The sequence below is a fragment of the Rhododendron vialii genome, chromosome 1a (genome assembly GCF_030253575.1).
Source record: "Rhododendron vialii isolate Sample 1 chromosome 1a, ASM3025357v1".
NCBI lineage: Eukaryota > Viridiplantae > Streptophyta > Magnoliopsida > Ericales > Ericaceae > Rhododendron > Rhododendron vialii.
In genome coordinates, this window is record NC_080557.1 from 30,033,610 (window position 1) to 30,038,583 (window position 4,974).

Consider the following 4,974-nt stretch of genomic DNA (forward strand, 5'->3'; position numbering starts at 1 on the left):
TCAATATTAGGCTCGTTAGATAGGTTTCGTTGAGTATATTTGAAAAATATATAATTTATTAAAAAAATACGTGAAAAAAAAATTATTAGTATTTAAAATTTTACAAAAAAGAGAGAAAGAGAGAGAGGGGGTGCAGAGAGAGAGAGAGAGAGAGAGAGAGAGAGGGGTAGGGGTAAAAGGGGAGCAGTGTCAGGAGGGGGGCCTGACACGGAGGGGGGCGATTAGCAATTCACATCGAGAAATGGGTAAGCAGTTGGATAAGGCATATCTTTCTAAGCCTTTGGCGAAAATCAAGTGTAGTATCTATTTAATTCCCTTAATATATCTAGTTCCTATTAGTTTTGTTCTTATTAGTTTAATATATCTAATACGTGGGTCATCATCGGCTCATATGATATTAAATTAATTTTTTAAGTAGAAAGGCTCATTATAGTAGCTGGGGTCTTTTGAGTGTCGCCTCATTGTTGCACTACTACATCGGCTTGGCGCACCCCATCAAAACCTTGTTCAAATATTCTCACATCCTTGAAATGGTCAGACAGGTGGTTTCTAATTTTATATTGGTAAAAATCAAACTGGAGTCCGTAAATTGGCAACGAGGGTTCACAAAAGATTGAGAAAATAGTTGGTGAAACTTCAATTTCGCACTTCATTACTTCTTAGTTCTTAACTTGTTATGATGACTTAGTTACACTATTGCAATGCAAAACGCGATTTTAGGAGATCATATGGCGGAATGCAACAAGGTTCAGGTTTGGGGAAGTGGCGGTAAGGCAGCATCCATTATCCATGGAGGACAGAGAGAGGATCCAAATTCGTTACAGCGTCATTTTGCGCGATTGTAATGGGAAGGGGAGAGTTGCCATAGATTTTAAACACCGATCAACTGCGAAGAAAAGTGCTCTGTATATTTGGAAACATGTATAAACGGACACATTAGACACATACCTGCACCCAACAACATGTTCCCTAATCTATGTGACAAAGTCGATGATCCTAAGATCTCAAAATAACCAGTCAACAAGGAAAAAGAAGTCGGAATGGAATACAGTCCAACCAGAAGAGATGCATGCGAACACTCCAAGAAATCAACAAACAAGACTTTTGTGAAGGAGGATGATAATTGCTTAGTAGCTTGTCTCAATTCAAATTTATCCAAATCAAAGCATATAGTTAATGAAGGGGGCTGAGTTGGTTTTACCAGGGGAAGAGCAGGCCAATATCCTATCTTAGTTTCAACACGTGTCATAGACTCATAGCCAAAGATGTGCCAGCAAAGATGAAACTTAATGTTGTCCACCACTGCAACAACCAACCTTCAAACAACTAAGTGATTCGCCACCCTCATTGGGCTATGGAGGTTCTCTGAAGTATTTCAATCTAAGCTCATTCAAGACGTCTAGCTATCGGATGGTATTCGAGTTTTGAACTAATGAATGGATGAAAGCCCGGCCCTTTCCTGTAATGCTGAACTGGAAGACAGGACAAGACAGATGTTTCAAAATTCTTTATTGGAAAGGCAGGCTAACCTCTATGCTAAGGTTTGTACTAGTATTTGTTACACCTTTTTATTGATTAAGTTTCGTAAGAGCTTATATTCAAGAAAAAACCTCCTGTATATGCCTACCAGTTGTAATAATGATTCAGAAACAATCTATCTACTTGCAGGTAAGGCTGTGACGTGTATATACATCTATCCTTTCCTAGACCCTACATATGTGGAAGCTTCATGCATTAGGCATGCCCCCATAAAAGTTGCAATGAAGATGATGTTAGAAAATTATACTAAAAGTCATGCTTTTGTGTAATAGATTAATATTTGACTGTTATTTATTAATCAGTTTTATCCCTTTTTGATGAAAATCTTTTATAGGCAATATTTGCATAATATTATTGTATGTTGTGCATGCGTGTCTTTTATTTTACAAAGTAGATGATCCGGTGTGTAGAGTTCGGCTTACACACAGAAGATAAGATCATCAGTTCTTGTGAAATATAATATATGGTTCACAGTCTTAAATGGAACTAGACACACCATCGGTAGGACTGTAGTACAATGTTTAGTAGGTCTGTCTTGACTACAAGGAATGGTCTAGTTTCAATCATTGTGCTAGTACACTTTGTGTGTATTGAACATGACCGCATTGAGGTAATTGTCTTTATACTAACTTTATAAAACAATTGAAACCTTATGATTATTATGAATGCTTATGCTCTTAATCCAAAGATAATTATTAGAGGTATATATTTAATGCTATTGACTTTGATTTATTAAAGAGTAAGATCTTTATACGGTCAATAGTCTCGATGAGTTGGGTAGCAATATTATGTATATGACAACTATTAATTATTAATAGAATCCACATCCCAGTAGGGATTAATGATACCCCATTGAGTAAGCTTATAAGTTTCGAATATGTCAAACTCTGCAGGTGGATTTTGTGTCCGACATATCAAATAAGTTAAGCGGATAGTCTCAAGGTAGAAGATGTTGATTAAGTGGGAGATTGTTAATAATTTATTTTAGGGAAAATTATACTTTGCCCCCTTAAACTATCAGCCGGCCACACTTTGCCCCCTCCAACTACTCAATCGAACACTTAACCCCCTTTAACTATTATTTCGCTGCCACCCCTTTAACTCTGTTAACGTTTTGAGCAAAGTTACGTAAATACCCTTACACAATACAAGTAGATCTTCATACATGACGTACACTCCTACATGATTTCCCCAACACACAATATGATTTTCCCAACCCTAAAACCTTTCCCCTAAAATTGGCGAGAGTTTTCCCTCTATTTTTTTACCCGTATATATATATATATATATCCCAATACGCCATTCATTGATCTGTAACCCTAATTTCGTCTGCCTATGGAAAAAATCCAAGTACCTTTTTCCCAGTAGAAGTCGATAATCATTTACGGTGGTCAAGGCATCTGATCTCGGAGGTATGATTCCTTTGAACTTTTTTTTTGGCTCGGCAATTCCTTTGAACTATTGAATGCTGTAAAGTGAGTTATTAGTATTGTTTGACTATTGAATGCTTTGTTGGTGGATGGTGGAGTAATCAATGGTCTGTGACTCTGTGGGTGTGGTGGGGTTTTTGACACTTTTCATTGTTTTTTTTTTGGTGAAACACTTTTGTTGTTTTTATCTGCAAATGTGGTCCCAAATGCATACTTTTATATATATATATATATATATATATATATATATATATATATACAGTCATTTCAAATGAGGAGGGACCTCTCAATTTCTCCCATTTTTCGTTCGAATTTTGATGATCTGAGCCGCTCAATGTGTTCAGAACGTGATTTTAAAAGTATCCGCGAGGAATCAGCAAAAAAAATGACCGGGAAGGGCTTCATCCAAGCAGTTTTTATTTGAACTGTTTGATAAAAAATAAACAAAAACTGCTCGGATGAAGCCTTTCCGGTCTTTTTTTTTTGCTGATTTCTCGTAGGTACCCTTGAAATCACGTTTTGAACATATTGAGCGGCTTGGATCATCAAAATTCTATTGAAAAAGGGAGGTTCTCATTTTATTAAGTTAATGTGGTTCTTAAAAGAAGGGGACTATATATATATATACACACACTCACACACATGCTAAAAAGTATATATGTACACACACTACTGTGCATATGTCGGCCAAAAAAGTGGTTGAGAATAGTAAAGTAGTGTTTTGTTTTGTATCCCTTGACTTGTATGTTTTAATTAATTGTTTACATGCTACTTGTATATTGAAAAATTGCATGCTAAAGTTTTATTTTTTAATTTGTATACTAGATATCCCTTGACTTATGAGTTTTAATTAATTGTTTACTTACCACTTGCTACTTAAATAATGAAAATTACATGCTCAAGTTGTTTATTTTTTGATTTGTTTATTGGATTCTTAGGATGTCTGATGCAATGTTTGTGTTTGAGGTTCACCATGGGGGTTACTCCAATGAATTCTGATGAGGAGGGTAAAGTGGAGTTTCTTGAGTTCTTTGAGGATAGGGACATGGAAAGGCCAGACCTACAAAAGGGGATGATGTTTGCCAATGCAACTGTTTTTAGGGCTGCTCTTAGAAAGCATGCCATCCAAAATGGGACAGAGTTTGTGTTTTGAAGAATGAGGGTGATAGGGTGACGGTGAAATGTAAAAATGAATGTGGTTGGAGAGTGCATGCTAGTTTTTTTCAAGACACCAAAGCATTTCAGATTAAAAGCTTACTCAATCACCCATGTCGGTGTCCACGAGTTTTTAGGCCTCTCAACGGGCCTTCGTTCCGTTTTGGGCTATTCTTTGCGCTCTTATAACTTTCCGTAGGAAATTCCATTTCAGCTCATTCTTTTTTCTGAAGTCTTGTTTTTTTCTCTATTTTATGGGTCTCTAATAATTTCGATATTGTTTCTTTTATGTTTTCTATGGTTAGGGTTGTTACCTATATATTCGGTTTTACGCCTTAGGGCTGGGCAGTTGATTATTGATAACGAAAAGAGTCAGAAAGAGTTTCTCTAAACTATTGCGTTTGTGGTTGTCCTTGTCGCTTCGATCATCAGTTTTCTTATTTGCTTCCCTGCATCACCATGGAGATTTGCTGTGTTTTTCTTTTGTTGCTACTGTTACCTATAAATGTTGTTGTACCCAAGCTTCAGTCTTCATATCTGTATATGGTAGCTGCTGATTTCTGTTGTTGTGGCATTCAATACTACAAGCAGCTGTTGACCAGCTTTGTAATTGCTGCTCTTTTCTTGCTGTTGCTGTTTCCCTATGGCAGCTGCTGTTTTGCTCTGTTATGGGAACTGGTTTTACTCTACTACTGTTGTTCATGCTTGTTCTGAACCTGCCCAGGTTCTATTGGCTTCAAGGGTAATGCCATAGTTTGAAGGCTGCCCTAGTTCTGCTCATTCCACATGTCCTTGTAGGCTATATATTCAGTTAACATTTTTTTTTCAATTTCAAGCTGATTTACCTCCA

The 4,974-nt window shown here is 36.7% G+C and overlaps 1 pseudogene; it reads left to right on the top strand.

Moving 5' to 3' along the window:
* Nucleotides 1–264: 264 nt before the first annotated feature.
* On the top strand, nt 265–496 carry LOC131308611 (U2 spliceosomal RNA; annotated as a pseudogene).
* The last annotated feature ends 4,478 nt before the right edge of the window (nt 497–4,974 follow it).